The sequence below is a fragment of the Aythya fuligula genome, unplaced genomic scaffold (genome assembly GCF_009819795.1).
Source record: "Aythya fuligula isolate bAytFul2 unplaced genomic scaffold, bAytFul2.pri scaffold_79_arrow_ctg1, whole genome shotgun sequence".
NCBI lineage: Eukaryota > Metazoa > Chordata > Aves > Anseriformes > Anatidae > Aythya > Aythya fuligula.
In genome coordinates this window covers 13,240-34,039 of record NW_022474009.1, presented here as the reverse complement: position 1 = coordinate 34,039, position 20,800 = coordinate 13,240, and the positions used below count along the sequence as shown (strand labels likewise).

Below are 20,800 nucleotides of genomic sequence, written 5' to 3'. Positions count from 1 at the left end.
GGTATTTCACAACTGTATGTTCCATCAGTAGTAGTCACCGTTGTGGAGTAGGTGGGTATTAGGGCTGGCATGCTAGTGAATGCTGGTTCTCTGCGTTTACAGATGGGGATGAGCCTGTTTGAACTAATTCCAGTTGAGAAAGTTTCAGTTACTAGCTTGGTGATATTGTAAATCCCTTATTAAAACCTGCAGAAAAAGCAAAAGGGGATTCGTGCTTCTAGAATCACCAGAGATATCTTGTCTGCTCTCTGCATGCTTTTGAGGTAAAGTTTATTTTAAAAAAGAAATAAAAAAAACAACAGCTGCTTTTCTTGCTCTATTCCTACTTTGTTGTGCTTTGCCCCTCCCCTTTCCCAGATGGTTTGGTTTGGGTGCTGGGCGGGGCCAAAAGGTATATGAGCCCCAGGCATGGCATCAGAGAGCTCCCTCTGCCTGGGCTGCTCTTTGGGGTCAGTGCTTTGTTTTTCCTTCAGTCAGTTGCAGGGTTCTTTAGGCAGGTTGGAGTCTATGAATTCCTGGATTTCTAAGTGGTTGGAATTCTAGATTTCTAAGTGCTTGAAATAGAGAGATATTTAGTAGAGGCTGCTGGCTCACTTTTTTTTTGGGATGGTGGCATATGCTCCTGTTTTTGAGCTATATTTTAATCTCTAGAGGTATAAAACCACTTGTTTTAGTCCTCTGGAGAGTTACACCCGCTTGATTGCATACTACATATGGCTTGACAGTGTAGATGCAGCATTACCAAGAGATTGAGCACAGTTGTATCAGAGTCACCTTTTTCATCCGCAAAGGGTAAGTCTGTGATTACCCCTGCCAGGGCTGCTGTGTGTGCATGTCTTTTTGGCATGTGTGTGTGCATGTCTTTTTGGTGTGTTGTGTGGCCCAGGCAGAGTTTGCAGTGGCGCTGTGAGCGAAGAATCTCAGAGCTGGTGAGCAGCTGAAGTAACAGAGCTGGGAAGAGAGAGGTATTGCAGCAGGTACGCTGTGGCTATGAGGTGCCTCAGAGTGTGCTTTTCTCTTGTCTTTGCAGGTGCTTTGTGCAGTCGTGGACAGGGAAGGGAAATCTTCATGTTACGAAGCTCTGAGGGAAGGTGAGTGTTGTCAGCCTGGTCATCCCTTATCCGAAGCGAAGGAAAGATTGTTTGGTGTTTGATTGCTTTGGCGTATAATCTGTTCTGCACCTAGATGTTTCTTTCTACATAAAAAAATGTTTGAGCTATTTCCAGTTAAGCAAGTTCCATTTACTTGCTGGGCGGTATTGTCCTTTTAATATTCAAAGCTGCACCAAAAGCATGGGGATTGTTCCTTCTAGAAACACCCCAGTTCTCTTGTCTGCAGTCTGCATGCTGTTGAGCTAAAGCAGATTTCAAAAAAAAAAAAAACAAAAAACAAAAAAAAAAACAAAGAAAAACACACACACAAACAACAACAAAAAAACACCATTGGGTGACTTCTTGTGAACACAGTGATCATTTAATCCCTTTGTTTTCCCAGTTGGTGTGGATGATACTGGCTGCACTGTTGGAGTTTGGATTTGGAGAGGAACACATGAGCACAATCGTATGTAACATCAGAAGTAGTCAGCATTGTGGAGAAGGTGGGCATCATGGCCGGAGTGCTAGTGAATGCTGGTAGTCTGTTTTTGCAGCTGATGATGAGCCTGGCACTTGACTAAGATGACAATCGGTGCCTGTGCGTTTCTTGAGGCGGAGGGACTTTACCATCCAGCAACCTGAGAGCTAAGTTGGGGGGCACCTGGTATTTGCATATCTGGGGTGGCTAATGGGAGCTGGGAGTCAGAGCAGCGTGGAGCCAGCTGGCTGAATATACTTGGTGCCATGGTGAGGGTGGTTCAGGCTGGGTCATGTTCAGGCTGCTTGTGGCTGGGTCACCAGCCTAATAGAAGCAGCGGGATTATTTTGTAGGTTGAGTGCGTGTGCCAGGCATGACAGTTTCCTTCTGTTCGTCTGTCCTGTAGTGTTGCTTCTGCAATGTCTGTTCTGTGCTTCTTGGGTCTTGATATCCTCCTAGCTTTTTACACTGGACTGACTAGACATGCGACTTGATAGCGGTGCTGAAGGGCCTCAATGCTTGTTTTGTCATCATGACTCTGATCCAAGCACTTCTTGTCTTGCAGTTGCTGCTTGAAGTGCAGATCTGTTTCAGGTCTTGTGCATCGTATTCAGTTTGAGATCACATCTGTTTCCATCCTCACTCTTGCAGAAATCATCTGGGCTGCATGAGGAGCTCTTTGGAATTGGTTTCCTAAGCGTCTTCCTATGGAGTTTTCACTCCCCATCCTTCTGGTCTCTTGTCTTGAAGGCAGGCTTTTTAGGCCTCCATCATCCCAGTTCTGGCAGTTGCTTCCAGTCGCATGTTGTGACATTTGAGTCTCTGCTAGGGTCTGCTGCAGAGCACCTGTTCTGACTTGCTGTTGCCACAGGGCTTCCCTCGGGGGGGTTGCTTTTTCTTGTGCCTTGTGTTGTGTGTTTTGTTTGTAGTGTTTGTGGCGTGCCTGTGTGTATGTGTTTGGTCTGGAACTGTCCTGCCTGGCAGTTAGTGATGATAGCTAATGTCCATGGGTGTACTAATACATTGTCCGGACTGTTTTGGCAAAGACATCCGGTCTGCCTCTGGGCATGTACTGAAGGGCAGCTGGCACAGTCATCTCTATGGTGTTTGGCAGATTTGGGGGGGGGGAGAGTAGTGCTGCTTGCGAGCAGCTGCTCGCATAGCGCTTGAACGGTGTGCTTGAGGAGGTCTGTCGAATCTTGAAAGCTTACAGATATGGGGTTTTGAAATTCTTATTCTTATTTCTTTCCTGTCCCCAGTAGAGTGTAAAGCTTTGGAGGAACCTGTCACAGGAAAGAGCTCCTTCTGGAACTGTCCAGCACTTGGTAGGCAACTCAGTGACTGGCTTGATCCCCTTTCCAGGTGCTGAGGCAAGGGGGCTGCTGTTTTGAAATGATAATATTGTAAATGGGGTTCCTTTGTGTTGTTGAGGGATGGGTGCTAATGCTGGCAGCTGTATGATTATCTTGTGACTGTGTTTTCCTTTGTTCAGGCTGAAACGCAGTGTGTAGTCCAGAACGTCATGACCCGAGGTGCCTCTGGAGTGAGTGGTGCGTGATGAGCAGAGGTAGCTGTTATTTTTGGGGTGCGGTTGTCACTGCAGTTATTTTCTTACATCCAATCAAGTAAAATTCCAGTTTCTCTTTTAGAGGTGCTATAAGTGGGTAAAGAGAACAGATGGAAGCATGTGCCATGTGGGGCAGGCAAGCGGCAGAGGTACAGGAGGGGATGAGAGTAACTGTCCCGAGGGCGCTGTGGCTTTTGCTGCTGCGATTGCTTTCTCTCCTGTTTATGAGGTGCCACAGACAAGGTGGGCTGAGATAGCCTTTAGAGTAGGAGGAAAGCAGGTCACTGGAATGCTGCGTGGTTCCTGAGAAAGGTGTTGTGTAGGGAAAAAGGTTGTCTGGTGTGGCAGTTCCTGATGTCGGTCGTCTTTGGTAGGCAAAGAGGTGCCCGAAGCCCTGTCCTGTGTAGCCTGAGCACGCCTCGCTGAGGATGAAGCCTGCTTTCCAGCAGTTTGCAAAACTGTTGAGGCTGAAATGCTGCATCTGTGTTTGGGTTGGGGTTGCACCTTGGTGAGTGTAGCGATGGGTTTTAAGCTGGTGCAGCGGAGGGCCTGGCCCCAGTGTCCTGTAGCGTGTTTTGACCCATCAGCATAGCCTTTGGTTTTCAGATAGCCTACTGAAATAAGTGATTTTTCCTGTGAATGGAATGGAATTGATTTTGTTGGTGTATAATCTGTTCTGCTCCTAGAGTTTTCTTTAAATGTAAATAAAAGTTTGAGCTAATTCCAGCTGAAAAAGCTTCAGTTACTTGCTTGGTGGTATTGTCCTTCTAATATTAAAAGCTGTAGCAAAAGCATGGGGATTGTTGCTTCTAGAAACACCCCAGTTGTCTTGTCTGCAGCCTGCATGCTGTTGAGCTAAACCTTATAAATAAGTAAATAAACCACAGCTGCTGCTCCTCCTCTTTCTACTTTCTTGTGCTTTGCCCCTCCCCTTTCCCAGGTGATTCCTTCAGTCAGTTGCAGGGTTCTTTAGGCAGGCTGGAGTCTATGGATTTCTGGATTTCTAAGTGCTTGGAATTCACTTAATAGAGGGATATTTAGTAGAGGCTGCTGGCTCACTGTTTTTTGGGATGGTGGCATACGCTCCTGTGTTTGAGCTATTTTTTAATCTCTAGATGAATCAACCCACTTGTGTAACTCTCCAAAGGACTAAAACCAGCTTGATTACATGCTACAAGGGGCTTGACCACATTGGTACAGTATTACCAAGAGACTGAGCAGGGTCACCTACTTCATCTGCAAAGTGTAAGTTTGTGATTACCCCTGTTGGAGCTGCTATACATTCATGGCCATTTGGCATTTGTGGACTTCAGGGTGGTTTTTTTATTTGTCTAGCTCTGGTCTCTGTGTTTGAGTTCTTATCAAGGAGCTGTACTGTTTGTGTGTCCATCGTAGATGTGACCTTCTCTCTCTATTTTTTGTAGCCCAGGGCATAGGCATGGAAACTTGAACGAAGCATGAGAGTGAGTGGACAGCAGTGGGGTCCCCGAGTTGTTCGGTGGACTGTGTTAGTCTGCTTCACCTGTCGGGCCGGCTTTGCAAGCGCCTTGCGACAGCAGAGTACGTCTCCTGCCACATTTCTGAGACCTGCCAGACATCAGCAGTTCCAGTTCCTGAAATGCTGGAGCTGCTCAGGGCGCAAGAGGAGCAGGGAGCATGATGCATCTCCTTGAGATGTTAGGTGAGCGAAGCGGTCGTACTGGGTTGGGGTACGTGGCTTTGGGGCTTCTTGGCTGTTGCAGTAGGGGAGGAAGGAAGAGGAGTGGGGAAAGACTGTTTTGTGGATCGTCACGTTTGTCTGTTCTTTCTCCTTGGTCTAAGCCCTATGACTTTGGCTCGGCACACTGAATGGAAGTGCTAAGCCTGGATCGGGAAGGTGAGTGGAGAAAAGGTGGAAAACAGGTATTGTTTTTGGTGTTGTAGTCTATTGGTGCGCCTCTGGGTGACTCCTCTTTTGCAGGGACGAAGAAGGTACTGGGAACATCCTAGCTGGCCTTTGTGGTCCACGTTGATGGTGGATTCTGAGCCCTGAGAATTAAGTCCGGGGGCAAATATTGTATGTTGGGGAGTGGTTGGCAGAGGGAGGCGGGGAGTTTTCTAGAGGGTATCTATCTGGTTTCAGAAGCGGAGCAGGTCAGTTGACTACGACTGTTTCTGAGGAGGTTGTTCTACTGGAAGAAATTTGGCTGGTGTGCTGGTGCCTGATGGCACTTTATTTCTGCAGGTGAAGAAGAGCCTGGTGCCTGAGGCAATGTCCTGGCTAGTGTTTGTGTTCCTTGGTGAAGATGGAACCTGCCTCCCAGCATTCCCAAGCTAAGTTGGGGGGCAAGTGCTATGTTTGAGTTGGGGTTGTGAATGCACCCATAGGGCGAGGGGCTGTGCTTCTAAGTCATTGCTTTGGATGGGGCCTTTCAGGATCGATCAGGTCAGGCAGAGAGATTATGTGTGGGGAGTTCTGTCACGTACAGTGTGAACACATGCCAGGCAGGGCAGTCCCAGTTTGTCATCTGTGTTCTGTGTTGTCTGTGCTGTACTGTGCTGTTGCTCTTGGTGTTTGGCAGGCCCTGGGGAAGCCATCCTGAGGGTACTGAACACTTGACATCATCAGAATAATGCTGATGTTCAATTGGGAGCTGAGCACCTCTCATCTTGCAGTGGGAGTTTAAAGGAATCACTTCTGTGTGTGTAATACTTTTTTGTATCAAACGTTTCTTGATATGATCAACATATGTTACATGCTCCTCAGGTCTTGATATCCGCATTTCCTTCTTCCACTGGACAGATTAGACGGGCAACTTGGTAGCCACACCAAAGTTTCTAAATGCTTGTTTCATTATCGTAGGGCTGATGCGAGCACTTGTCTTGCAGTCGCTGCTTGAAGTGCAGATCTGTTTCAGGTCTTGTGCATTGTATTCAGTTTGAGATCACATCTATTTCCATCCTCACTCTTGAAGAAGTCATCTGGGCCGCATCAGGAGCTCTTGCTTTGGAATTGATTTCCTAAGTGTCTTCTTCAGGGGTTTTCACTCCCCATCCTTCTGGTCTCTTGTCTTGAAGGCAGGCTTTTTAGGCCTCCATCATCCCAGTTCTGGCAGTTGCTTCCAGTCTCCTGTCATGATATTTGAGTCTCTCCTTGGGTCTGCTACAGAGCACCTGTTCTGACTTGCTGTTGCCATAGGGCTTCCCTGTGGGGGTCACTTTTTCTTGTGCATTGTGTTGTGTGTTTTGTTTGTAGTGTTTGTGGCGTGCCTGTGTGTATGTGTTTGGTCTGGAGCTGTCCTGCCTGGCAGTTAGTGATTAACGTGGTAGTGCATCGGTGTACTAATACATTGTCCGGGCTGTTTTGGCAAAGACATCCGGTCTGACACTGGGCTACTGAAGGGCAGCTGGCACAATATATCTGTTTGCGAGTAACTGCCCGCGTACCTCTCTTTGTTTCGTAAATTGTAAACTGTAATTGCAATCGAATTTGGGACCCAGTCGTGTATGACAACTGGGGGATCGTCCGGGAGGGCTTTGGTTCCTGAATTCTTACTTGATCTAGGAGAGGCGCCCCACCATGTGGTGGCTGCTGTTCGAGTCGGGTCGGGACTAATGGCATCTTGAACCTGGATAAAGGTAAGCAAAGGTTGTGATTTTTCTTCAGCTCCCTTGCTGGTTGCAGCACTCTATTTTGCCTGTAATTCTGCGTGTGAAGATCCAAATGAAGACAACGTAGTCGTAAGCGTTTAAAGCATATACTGTTCTGTTGGGTGGGATTTGGTTGCCTGTGTAAGAGTGTGACTGAGATGGAATTTAGTTCCAAAGTGATTGTGGAGGTCTTCTAACCGCGGTTCCAATCTCCCGCGAGGGACTTGGCCGGTGAAGGACCGAAGCGATTCCTATAGGATTTGTGGGTGCATGATAGATCTTAAACCCTCTGTAAGACACTCTTACTAATGTAACCAAGGGCTGTGGGAATTGCCACAGTAAAATTCCTAGATGGGTCAGACAAAATCGAAGACCAGGGACCAGAAGAAAGGGAGCAAATTACCAGACATACCACCAGAAAGTCCATTAGGAATAACGGTTAGAAATTGGAACGATAGAGGCCCCAGAAAAGGAAAAAGTAAATAAAAAACAGTCCAGTATTGTGTGATAGAATGGCCAAAGGAGCCTTTAAGATCACGTCTTTCGGTCTGTTTTTCGATCCTTTGAAGACTGGATTTGTCACGCCTGAAATACACATGTTAATTCGAAGGAACCTTTTTGCCAGGAAGAAAGCGATTATGCAGGATTATGGATCAGGAGGACTTCATGTCCTTTTCCAGCCTCAATATTTACACTAAAAGCAGATAAGAAATTTGAAGAAGAAGAACAGGAAAAAGAAAAAGATAATAAACGGGAGCCGTTGGATAACCTACCATCTCCATATCCTAACAATCCACCTCCGGTGGCTGTGGTATCTCTAGCAGTACCACCGTTGCTCCTGCTTCCACCACCATCAGCACCAGAATGAGACCGACCTCCGGCTGCATGCATGAGAAGTAGGACTGCCATATCTGAGAGAGCTCCTCTATATCCCTTAAGGGAGGTAACTGGTGTATAACTGGGTTGGAGTTTTAACAGTTAAGGTTTTAAGGGTTTCAGGGTTATCATGTTAGGGTTTTAGAGTTTTTTGGGTTGTAGTGTTGATAGGCTTTTTAGTGTTAGGGTCCTAGGGTTTTATTTTTGGTCAGTTATTCAGGGTTTTAAGTTTTTTTTTTTTTCAGGTTAGGTTCTCCAGGGTTAGGGTTTTGAGTGTCCTAATTTTTTGGGTTAGGGTTTTGAGCATCCTACTGATTTGGGTTGGCTTTGGGTTTTGAGCGTCTTAATTTTGGGGTTAGGGCTTCAAGCGTTCTAATTTTGTTGTTTAGGGCTTTGAGAATCCTAATGTTTTGGGTTTGGGTTTTGAGCGTCTTAAGTGTTTGGGTTTGGGCTTTTAGGCATAGGACTTCAGGGGTTTAGTGTGGTAAATAGTTTGGGTTATGCCTGTAGGGGTTTCAAGGACTTTTAGTGTTAGGGCTTGTGGCTTTTTTGAAAGGCCGGTAAGTGCTTGGGTTACAGTGAGTGCTGGTAAAAGGTATTTCTCGAACACTCGGCCTGTGATTGGTCAGGCCAGCTGCCTGGGGAATGCTGGTAGGCGTAGTTTTCCGGCACTGGGTATCCGGGAGGCCATGTTTGGTGCCCATAGCATATCGGGAAATGTAGTTCTAGGAAACTGGGGTTAGGGGTTGGGGTTAGGGTTAGGGTTAGATCCGGGTTAGGGTTGGGGTCAGGGGTGCAGGGCTCTGTGCAGCAGTTATTTTTCATTCTAAATCAGGGGAGTCGATCAGGATGGCCTCATCCTTCAGCATCCTACTATCAGTTAACCATTTTTCAGCCTTCTGCTGGAGTACTCCCCTAACATTATGTGGAGTATATATCTTCAGAGGTGCCCTACAAGTGACTTTTCTAGCTTCCTCAATCAGTAAGGCAGTAGCCACAATTGCCTGGAAGCACACTGGCCACCCCCTCCTCACAGGGTCTAAGAGTTTGGAACAATATCCCACAGGTTTCTTGATTCCTGCCCATTCTTGACTTAGCTGTAAATTGCAACTAACATATGCAGTTTGGTTAGAAACATTTACAAAGACCCTTTTATTTATTTGTAAATCTGGGAGGCTCAGCACTGGAGCTTCTATTAACGTTTTCTTGATCAACCTCAACTTTTCCTCATCTTCCTCGTTCCACTTGATTTTTTCTCCAGTCAATTTTTCATATAAAAACTTTGCCTTTTCACTAAACCCTTCAATCCAGGGTCTACAATATCCCAAGAGCCCGAGCAGTTGCCTCACTTCCTTCTTCGTTTTGGGTGATGATAGGGCTAAAATCCCAGATACCCTGTCAGCATCCGATTTTTTTCTTTCCTTGGCTAAGCCCATGTCCTAAGTACCTTACTTCTTTTTCCACGAATTGTAATTTAGATTTTGAGCCCTTCAACCCTTTTTCCCTAAGAAATTAAGTAATTCGATAGTGGTTCTCCGTGTCTCTTTTTCAGTCTCCCCAGCTATTAATAGGTCATCCACATATTGCAACAATTTCACTTCCCCCTTTACCTCAAAAAGTTGTAATAATTTTTCTAAAGTTTGGCCAAATAAATGTGGGGATTCAGTAAATCCCTGAGGAAGTACAGTCCATCTAAGCTGTTGTCGCCTTCCTGTTTCGGGGTCTTCCCATTCAAAGGCGAAGTAATTCCAAGACCCTTCACTTAATGGGCAGGCCCAGAAAGCATCCTTCAAATCTATTACACTATACCATTTATGCAGAGGTGTTAGGTGGTTTAATAAAGTGTATGGGTTAGCTGCCAATGGAAATTTGGTTATGGTTCGCTGATTCACAGCCCTAAGCATCATAACTGACATATCCCCTTCCTTTTTTAATGAAGTCATTACAAACGTACTATTTATTATCCGGTGTATCAATAATGTAAAGCAAGGTATCATACAAGGTATGAATAATAACATCATTACACCACATAAAAATAAAAATAACATCCTTTTAACCCATGGTCCACCAGGCAGCCATGAAAATAAATCCCTATCCATACCCTTCCAAGTTTGTGCTGGGACGTGGGCTCATTTCTAATTTCTTTTGTTATCTGTTTAACCACTTTCCCATTATCGTCAACTTGTAAGCAACAATTAGAATCATTTAGTTTCCCCCACACCCCCCCCTCTTCTGCTAGTAAATAGTCTAAAACCATTCTATGTGGAAAGATAGCATTCCTCATCTGGGTGGACTGATCAGCTAAAAGATCCAAAGCCGTCGCTGTTTGATTGGTTATTATTTCGAGGACAGCTTGCAACCTAATTATTCGATTCAAATTATAAATAGGTTCTCGGGCTCCAGATATTATCTCATTTGGGTTCCAGGTAGCTGGTCCATAATACTGTATGATTCTTTCAGGGGGCCATTCATTTTCTCTCCGTTGTTGAGCACTACCTCCGGCTAAGGAAGCATCAATAGATCGTTTTTCTCTATTCAGATCATCATATAATTTTATTCCTAAATGATTTCCTTGTATTTGTGACAATAAAAAGAACAAGGGTCTTATGTAGCCCACGTAGCATATTCCTGACCAGTCCTTTGGTAGCCTTTTGTAGGCCTGTTTGCCACACACCCAATAATGTCCCTTTAGAGCCCACGTCCCATTTGGAAAAGGACGGTCCCATTCTCTTTTATTCCTTGGGGTGTGAAAATACAAAGGGTTTTTGTTACCAAGTGGTCCTGTTACAATATTTGCCCCATTAGTACTTGTATATATACACCTCCAAGCTCCCGCACTAGATTCCCACTCACAATTACAACTAAGTTCTCCTTCACGACTTGTCATACCACGAGCTGACCAGAAATGTTTAAAGAACACTTGTGTCCCATTCTCATCTTGCCGCCTCCAGCAGTAGACTCTTACCACATGCTGCTCCCTAGTGGTGTTATCACGCTGACAACTCGGGATTTGAACGTCAAATTGTCCCTTTGATTGTGCTCTTGCCATGGCTTCGCATCCAGGTCCAAAAAATTTCTTATATGAGCATTTCAGCCAAGTCCCATTTTTCAGCTGGACATGTGTAGCGTTCCATTTTCCTTTACTTGATGTACAGTTTATAGGTCCACATTCAGGATCAGTACAATCATATCCGGGAGATAGAGTCCATTTACAAAAGCTTTTTCCCACCTTTACTGTTCCTGTTCTGGTTAAACAGTATATACCCTGCTCTGACAAGTGCAATTGCCATGGGCCTTCTTCCTCTTTCCAGAATTGTGTACCATTATGAACTTCACTCAAATTACTAACCCACCACTTAGGTTCAACCGGGCCAGCTACCCAGGGCCAACTTTCAGTTCCCTGTGGTCCCCCACAAACCCAGCAATTGCTGAGGTTAAAAGCCTTGGCCACTTCTTCCCCCAGAATGAACAAGTTATTCCCGTGGCTTAATTGCCCCTGTAAAAAGAGTACCAGGAAGTATAACATCCTTCTGCGTCATCCAGGGGTTATCGTGGGGGTGTGAGAAATGCCTCCAATCAAGGGGTTGGGCCCACTTCCAGGATCTATTTGAGCTTGGGTTACTGTTCAGCCTTTGAGGGTGATCCAGCTCCTGGAAAACTAATTACAATAGGTTAAAAAATAATAATAATAATCGTATTTATTATATAAATATATTTTTGTTTGCTTGTTTGTTTCTTTTTCCTGGGACAACCTGGCTTTAGTGTGGGCAAAGTCCGGTTGAGGCCCTCCCACTCGGCAGTCAATACCCGTAGGGGTTGCCTCCCTTGGTAGACTATACACACCGCAGTGGAGGGTCCTGCCCCGGTCTTGCCTTCTCCCTTTCTTCCCTTCAGGCTTGTCCCCTTCTTCTGGCATTCTTAATTTATGCAGAGCCTTATTGCCAGCACATTAGTTCTTTTTTAGCTTTAATTTCAGTTCCCCAGGAGCAGACTCAACCCTCCAAGTTTGGGTATTTATTGGTCCTTTTACTCTAGATGCATGGGTCCAACCCCTTTCTGCTGTTCTCACAGCTGTTTCAGTGGTAAGTAAAACAAGGTATGGTCCCTTCCACCGGGCGTGTAATGATTCTTCCCTCCAAGTTTTTATTAAGACCTTGTCCCCTGGTTGTATTTGATGAATAGCAAACCCTAAAGGTGGTGTCTGAGCCATTCTTCCAATTTCTCTTAGCTCTTGCAATCTTTTCCCAATAGTAATTGCATATTTCTGGATACTACAATCCTCAACTACATTGTTTCCCAGAGGCATTCCCTGTGAATAAGGCATACCATATAACATTTCATATGGTGATAATCCAGTCTCACTGTGTGGTTTAGTTCTTATGTTTAGAAGTGCCAATGGTAAGCATTTTGTCCAGGGCATTTGTGTCTCAATCATTAATTTAGCCAATTGTTGTTTCATTGTTTGATTCGTTCTCTCTACTTTTCCTGAGCTTTGTGGGTGCCATGGAGTATGATATTCCCATGGAATACCTAATGATTGACACAATAATCTAGAAGTAAAGTGTGTGCCCTGATCAGAATCAATGTACTGGATTATCCCATATCTAGGTATCAGGTGTTCTAATAAATTTTTTGCCACCATTTGTGCCGTAGCTGGTGCTACGGGATAAGCTTCTACCCATTGTATTAAATGATCTACTATTACCAATAAATACGTTATCCTCCCTACCTTGGGCAATTCAGTGAAATCAACTTGTACTTTCTCGAAAGGCCTATAAGCTGTTTTTCTTCCTCCCGCGGCTGCTTGTCAAAACACTTTCTTATTTATCTTCTGACAAGTTAAACAACCTTGTGTGATTTGCTTTGCTATTTCAAAAACCCCTATGCAACCAAATTGTTGAAGTAAGTGATTACTTAATGCTTTTGTACCCCAATGTGTTTGTGTATGCAAACATTCCAATCTTTGCCTTGCATAAGCTTGTGGTAATATCTCTCGCCCGTCTGGCAATGTCCATTTTCCTTGTTCTAATCTAGCACCTGTTTTTTCCAGTTTTGTCTGTTCTTCAGGAGTAAACTTTTTTTCTTCTCCCTCTCGTCTTTCTTCCTCCTGTACTGTATTAATTTTAGCAGCCTGAGTTCTCAAGGCTGCTTCCTGAGCTTCTTTATCTGCTAGATTGTTCCCTCTGGTGTGGTAATCTAATCCTCTTTGGTGTCCTTTTACATGTACCACTGCTATTTCTTTTGGTTCTCTTAATGCCCTTAAATTTTTTATTATTAATTCTTGATGTATAAGATTCCTCCCTTGAGTATTAACGAAATTTTTCTGGAGAGCGTGGAAGATAGCTTCCTGACACAGCTGGTTAGTGAGCCTACCAGGGGAGGTGCCCCGCTAGACCTTCTCTTCACAAACAGAGAAGGACTGGTGGAGGATGTGATCATCGGGAGCTGTCTCGGGCAGAGTGACCACGCAATGGTGGAGTTCACTATTCTTGGCGAGGCCAGGAAGGGGACCAGTAAAACCGCTGTATTGGACTTTCGGAGGGCTGACTTTGAACTGCTCAGGACACTGGTTGGTGGAGTCCCTTGGGAGGCGGTTCTGAAGGGCAGAGGGGTCCAGGAAGGCTGGGCGATCTTCAAGAGGGAAGTCTTCATGGCGCAGGAACGGTCTGTCCCCACGTGCCCAAAGACGAGCTGGCGGGGAAGAAGACCGGCCTGGCTCAACAGAGAATTGTGGCTTGATCTTAGGAGGAAAAAGAGGGTTTATAAGCTTTGGAAAAGTGGGCAGGCCACTAAGGAGGACTTTAAAGAAGTAGCGAGGCTGTGCAGGGACAAAATTAGGAAGGCCAAAGCTCATCTGGAGCTCAATCTGGCTACTGCCGTTAAAGATAACAAAAAATGTTTCTATAAATACATCAACACAAAAAGGAGGACTAAGGAGAATCTCCATCCTTTACTGGATGCGGGGGGAAACTTAGTTACAAGAGATGAGGAAAAGGCGGAGGTGCGCAATGCCTTCTTTGCCTCAGTCTTTAGCGGCAATACCGGATGTTCTCTGGATACCCAGTACCCTGAGCTGGTGGAAGGGGATGGGGAACAGGATGTGGCCCTCATTATCCATGAAGAACTGGTTGGTGACCTGCTACGGCACTTAGATGTGCACAAGTCGATGGGGCCGGATGGGATCCACCCAAGGGTACTGAGGGAACTGGCAGAGGAGCTGGCCAAGCCACTGTCCATCATTTATCAACAGTCCTGGCAATCGGGGGAGGTCCCAATCGACTGGCGGCTAGCAAACGTGACGCCCATCTACAAGAAGGGCCGGAGGGCAGACCCGGGAAACTACAGGCCTGTCAGTTTGACCTCAGTGCCAGGAAAGCTCATGGAGCAGATCCTCCTGAGAGTCATCATGCAGCACTTGCAGGGGAAGCAGGCGATCAGGCCCAGTCAGCATGGCTTTATGAAAGGCAGGTCATGCCTGACGAACCTGATCTCCTTCTATGACAGAGTGACGCGCTGGGTGGATGAGGGAAAGGCTGTGGATGTGGTCTACCTTGACTTCAGCAAGGCTTTTGACACTGTTTCCCACAGCATTCTCCTCAAGAAACTGGCTGCTCTTGGCTTGGACTGGCGCACGCTTCGTTGGGTTAGAAACTGGCTGGATAGCCGGGCACAAAGAGTCGTGGTGAATGGAGCCAAGTCCAGTTGGAGGCCAGTCACTAGTGGCGTCCCCCAGGGCTCGGTGCTGGGGCCGGTCCTCTTTAATATCCTCATCGATGATCTGGACGAGGGCATCGAGTGCACCCTCAGTAAGTTCGCAGATGACACCAAGTTAGGTGCGTGTGTCGATCTGCTCGAGGGTAGGAAAGCTCTGCAGGAGGATCTGGATAGGCTGCACCGATGGGCTGAGGTCAACTGCATGAAGTTTAACAAGGCCAAGTGCCGGGTCCTGCACCTGGGGCGCAATAACCCCAAGCAGAGCTACAGACTGGGAGAGGAATGGTTGGAAAGCTGCCAGGCAGAGAAGGACCTGGGAGTGATGGTGGATAGTCGGCTGAATATGAGCCAGCAGTGTGCTCAGGTGGCCAAGAAGGCCAACGGCATCCTGGCTTGTATCAGGAACAGTGTGACCAGCAGGGCTAGGGAGGTGATCGTCCCCCTGTACTCAGCTCTGGTGAGGCCGCACCTCGAGTACTGTGTTCAGTTTTGGGCCCCTCGCTACAAGAAGGACATCGAGGTGCTTGAGCAGTTGCAGAGAAGGGCGACGAAGCTGGTGAGGGGCCTGGAGAACAAGTCCTACGAGGAGCGGCTGAGGGAGCTGGGCTTGTTCAGCCTGGAGAAGAGGAGGCTCAGGGGCGACCTTATCGCTCTTTACAGATACGTTAAAGGAGGCTGTAGTGAGGTGGGGGTTGGCCTGTTCTCCCACGTGCCTGGTGACAGGACGAGGGGGAATGGGTTTAAGTTGAGCCAGGGGAGTTTTAGGTTAGATGTTAGGAAGAACTTCTTCACTGAAAGGGTTGTGAGGCACTGGAACAGGCTGCCCAAGGAAGTGGTGGAGTCACCATCCCTGGAAGTCTTCAAAAGACGTTTAGATGTAGAGCTTAGGGATATGGTTTAGTGGAGGGCTGTTAGCGTTAGGTCAGAGGTTGGACTCGATGACCTTGAGGTCTCTTCCAACCTAGGAAATTCTGTGATTCTGTGATTCTGTGAAACCTCTTTCTTCACAAATTCTTCCGAAGGTATGAACCACCCCATATGCATATTTAGAATCTGTATATATAGTTCCACTTTTCCCCTTTAATAGTTCCACGGCCCTATATAGGACATACAGCTCACGAGCCTGAGCTGACCATGATAGACTCAAGGGTCCTGATTCCACAGGTTCCAGGTGCTTATTAATTATTGCATATCCTGATTTTCTTTTTCCCTCCACTACTCAGGAGGAGCCATCTATGAACAGTGCTTCTCCCTTCTCTAATTCAGTATCTCTTAAATCGGGTCTTCCTTTAGTCTGGGTCTCAATTACCTCTAAACAGTTATGTTGTAATTCCTCTGATGGTTTTCCGAACAAAAATTGTGCTGGACTCTGAGCAGAGCTTACCCTTAGTTCTAAGTCAGGGGAGTCAATTAGTATAGCTTCATACTTTAGGATCTGGCTGTCTGTTAACCATTTCTCTGCTTTCTGTTGTAAGACACTTCTGACGTTGTGTGGAGTATACACTTTTAAGGGAGCATTACAAGTGATCTTTCTAACTTCCTCTATTAATAATGCCGTAGCGACCAAAGCTTGGAGACAAGCAGGCCACCCTCTACTTACTGGACCAAGTAACTTAGAACAATACCCCATGGGTTTCTTAATTCCTGCCCAGTCTTGAGTACGAACTCCATATGCCGCCTGGTTTGATGTGTTCACAAGGGGATAAAAAGGTTTTTCCAGATCCAGAAGGCTCAACACAGGTGCTTGTATTAATGCCTCTTTTATTTCTTCAAATTGTTGATTATCTTCTGCAGACCACTTAAGTTGGTTCTTAATTTCTCATATAAGAATTTAACTTTTTCACTGTAGCTTTCAAGCCATGGTCTACAGTATCCTAATAATCCCAGTATTTGCTGGATTTCCTTTTTAGTTTGTGGGGGTCTTAAGGATAGGATCCCAGATACCCTGTCAGGATCTAACTTCTTTTTTCCCTTACTTAACCAATGTCCTAAGTATTTTACTTCCTGTTCCACAAATTGTAATTTTGATCGAGACACCTTGAATCCCTTTTCTCCCAGGAAACTGAACAATTTAATAGGAGCTTCTCGGGTTCCCTCTTCAGTTTCTCCTGCTACTAATAGATCATCCACATACTGCAATAATTTTACCTCCCTGGGTAATGCAAAATCTTGTAAAACTTTTTCTAAAGTTGGTCCAAATAGATTTGGTGACTCTGTAAACCCCTGTGGTAGCACGGTCCACCTTAATTGTTGTTTCCATCCCGTTTCAGGGTCCTCCCACTCAAAAGCAAAATAATCTGGATTTTTCATCCAGAGGGCAGGCCCAAAAGGCATCTTTCAGATCTATTACGCTATACCAAGTATGTTTGGGAGAGATATGACTTAGTAAAGTATAAGGTTTTGCCACCACAAGGAATTTAGTGACTGTTCGCTGATTTACAGCTCTCAGGTCCTGTATGACCCATCCGATTTCTTTACAGGGAGGATGGGTGTATTATGAGGTGACATACACGGTTCTAGAGTTCCTTTTTCCAGAAGTCTATGGGTTTTAATCCTTTTCGACCCTCCATTGGTATAGGGTATTGTTTAATTCTAATTGGACGATGTGGATCCATTATTTGAACATTTATGGGGTCCATTTCTATTTTTCCAATTTCCCCTTCCTTATAGCACACTGAAGGGTTAATGAATTCTTCGTCTTTTTGTGTCAAAGTGTATAATTTAATCTGCAATTTATCCCCTTGGCTTTGAATGCTTAAGTTTAATTTTAAAATCAAATCCCTTCCTAGTAAATTGTACTCCGCTTCAGCGAGCAAAAGTAAATCATTAAGACAGATTTTTTTATCTATTTCTGTTTCTACATCTTTCAAAACAGGTACCTTAAAGGGCTCTCCTTTTGCCCCTATTACAGACATGCAACTCTTCCCTTCTTCTATTCCTTTTGGAAGTTTTTGAATAGTGGATTTTTCAGCCCCTGTGTCTACTGAAAATAAGACTTCCTCTTTATGGGGACCAATTAATAGTTTTATCAACAGCTCTGTTGATGTTGAAGTCCCCAGAAGATATAACCCCTGACACCCCTATTCTTCTTTGAATATTTTCTCATCTTGTTCCCGCTAATGATATTTCCTCTGAACGTGTCTCTTCTTGTTGCAATAGTAACAGACGGGAATTGTCAATTTCCCTCGACAAGGCTGACCCCTAGGGTTTTTTTCTATTATTTTTTTTCTCCTCTCCCCGGACAAGGTCTTGTGGAATGAGGTTAAGCCACGAAAGACCGTATGAACTTGGAAGTGATGGGAAAACTTACAGTTTTTAAGAAGAATGTTAGTTGTGATTAAGGCAGTAAATTAGATCATCCTCGTAGGAGCTTTCTAAACAGATCAGAAGAGGGCAAGAGTGTACTTAAGGACCGAAAAGGGTGTTGCAGTAGATAGCTGATGAGTTAGATTATGTGATAGAGCTCAGCTGCACACCTGCAAAGGAGCTCAGAGAGACAGTGAGAGGAGGCTGAGCCCCAGAAAATACTTTGCTCCTCCCTTCAGAGGCCCAGAGGAGCAGAGAGATGCACAGTGGCAGGTGGGAACCCGAGGGAAGTTCTTCAGAGGAAGAATGGCTGGGCCATGGACTAGTAAGGGAGAGGCAGAGTTGACTCCTTTGGAGGTTTAGTTAGGAAAACATTAGCTCAAAGTCTTAATAAGAGTAGCTTGAATACAAGGCGGGCGCCAGTCTAGAGGGAGAAGCTTGGTTAAAGTGTGTGGGTTTCAGGGAGCTGCGCAGTAGAGACTTGTAGAGAGGAATTTTAAATAGCACGTTGAATGGGAAATGAGCCCGGGGCAATTAATTGATGATCAAAATGCAAACTACAATTTTAAATCAGGAAAGAGCTAGACTATACTTTTATAATGAAAAATACGCCAGAAAAGAGTGAGGAAAGTGTCAGTGTTGTTATAAAGGAAGTTACTGGAACAAAGGAAAGGGTTAGAGGAGCAATAAAGCAGAGAAATTCATGCTTTTGTGATAGAAGTGTTGGAACACCAAGGACTGGAGATGGTAGTGATCACAAACTCATTTCCTGATCGCTCAGTTTTCCGTGTGCTGTCTGTATACCCCATGGCACCTACCTCGCATTCAGAAAGCAATGCAACCTTTGGGGTTAAAAAATAAAAACCAGAGAGGGCAGTGCTTTCCAAGAAAAAAAGATAAGTCCTTGTGGCAAACAGGTAGGTGAACGGAGTATGTACGTTCCTTCCTCGGTGTCCTGCTGTTAACGTGAGAGGATATTCACCAGAACCCAGTAGATGATTGCACTCTGGTTCTTGCGTTTTTTACCATCTTTCATGAAACAACTTCAGGTTACTTGACAGAAGCTAATGGCCTAAGCTTATGTGCATTTGGCATTGTTTTCTCATTGGTGAGCTTCAAGCCTGTGTCTGGCCCATTATTGCTCACAGAATTTGTGGCAGAGCTAGACTTGGACTTAGATTACTATGCTTAGTCTTAGCACTGCAGATTATTAAAACCCTTTCCATTAAATACTTTCTCAAACTAAGAAGTGACTTTCTGAAATAGCTGTTTTCAGAAGATCTGCATCTTAGCTAAGCAATATGACAGAATTTTGCCTGTTGTTAAACACTGAGGCTGACGACAAGTCCATCAGCAGTTTCAGAGAGCACAGAACAATGTCCAGATGCATGCTCATCTGCTAGGATTTGTGATTTCTGAAACATGACTTGCATAAATTCATCTTAAGGTTTTGCAGGATCCACTGTGTCATTAAAATAATGCTAATACTAAAACTGACGGGCATCTGTGTAATGCATTTTGGATTTCATATAATTTGCAAAAGTACTTAATGATTCGGTGTCATTTTGTGGTACAGTACAAACATCAAGAGGAAGTGAGAACAAAGAAAATGGTGGTGAAGATGTTCCAAGGCGTTACAACCTTCGACAGAGTAAACCTGTTGACCGCTACCAAGCTCCTATGGAAAGTAGGTTGAACGCACAGTTTCTCTTAAAACCTTATTTCTTGCACATAAGTGAGATAGAATTTTTGAATGCAAAGACGTGTTTGCGCACACAGTTCTATTTCAGTTCTGTACCTTCATTCTGCACATGAACTTCCCTGTTTTTATCAGACACGTGTGTCCTGTGCACATTGTATTTCTTTGCTGTTTGGCGTACTTAGTGCTATGTATCCTTGCTATAACAGTAATTAATCACACTTAATGGTCTTGCTCTTGTGATTTTCAGTTCACCTTTAAACAGGGTGTAGTTTTCCACTTGTACCATGCACTGATGAAAAGCAAAAACAGTTAAAAATTCTTCTGGAATTAGGGATGAGTGAAACACGTGACATTTTCTTTTTCTTTTGATATCCTCCTCTCTTAAATGTATCTGTATCATTACTCTAAATTCTTTCCTTTCAGTAAGACAAAGAGATCGAGAGAGGACTAACTCGGGCCAGCCGTGTTCTGTCAGACAGAAAGAGTCACTTGAAAATGCTGGGTCACAAAAATATAGAAGACGTGCCAGGTTGGTGTATGGCTAGTGATAGCTCTTACTTATCCGTAGAGCTGTCAGTCTCCTTACTGCATAATGCTTCAAAGGGTTTTCAGTTTAGTGGTAATTACAGAGTAAGTTTATGATCAGTACTTTGGTAGTCTGAGGATAGAGAGGAAAGAACTATTTGGAGGGGAGGAGGTGGATACTTTTAAGTTGGTTTCTTTTTTAAATCCAATATTTGTGGGTCGCTGATAAGATGATTATGGAGGTAGTGTCTGAGTTTCTGTAACTGAAATTCTTTGGTTCTGGAACTGAAGCCGGAATCCCCCCTTAAAAATCTTAGTCAGACTATTTAATCTTGAAGGATACAAAGGATTTTCTTAAAACCGAAAATAATTTTATTTGATTTAGAGGGAGAGGCTTTATGGAAGTTTTGTTAGATTTAAAAAAAAAAAAAAGTTATCACTCAAATACTGACTCTAGTTTCTGTTTGGAATCAACTAATGTTTCTATATGCAGTTAACCTTAAACAATAAAAGATCTAAATGAAATCATAAATTGCCTTAGTAATGATAAAGGCTTTTTGGATTCTGTAAGCAGTTAGTGCGTAGAGAATGCTGTTGATTGCCAGATATTTTGTTGAGCATTCTTGAAAGCAGACAGTTGTCACGAGGAAAATCATGTCATGGCCTTTGAAATCAGATTCCTAAGGAGTACAGTGGACTGGAAAATAGATCTCAGAGGCAATTTTGAGATAGAATTCCCTTAATTTTTGGTGTTACTTAGTATCTGCTCTATTTTCTTTTAACTTTCTGGTTTATATGCTTGCTTGCAGACGGAGACGTGCAGATGACATCAGTGATTCTACACCCTCTTGCTCATCTCCCTTGCTTAGCACGTGTGATACGGAGGAGGGTGGTGAGAGCAGTGAGGA

The 20,800-nt window shown here is 44.6% G+C and overlaps 1 long non-coding RNA gene across 2 annotated transcripts; it reads left to right on the top strand.

Moving 5' to 3' along the window:
- Nucleotides 1-399: 399 nt before the first annotated feature.
- Nucleotides 400-20,783, top strand: LOC116501727. 2 transcript variants are annotated; one of them, XR_004254504.1, is made up of 5 exons: nucleotides 400-449; nucleotides 1,031-1,091; nucleotides 1,495-1,597; nucleotides 19,242-19,352; nucleotides 19,791-19,915. It is a non-coding gene; the product is annotated as an uncharacterized LOC116501727 (long non-coding RNA). The 2 variants fall into 2 exon arrangements; XR_004254505.1 differs by lacking the exons at nucleotides 400-449; nucleotides 1,031-1,091; nucleotides 1,495-1,597 and adding exons at nucleotides 6,599-6,859; nucleotides 20,702-20,783 and having other exon boundaries at nucleotides 19,791-19,896.
- Nucleotides 20,784-20,800: the final 17 nt, after the last annotated feature.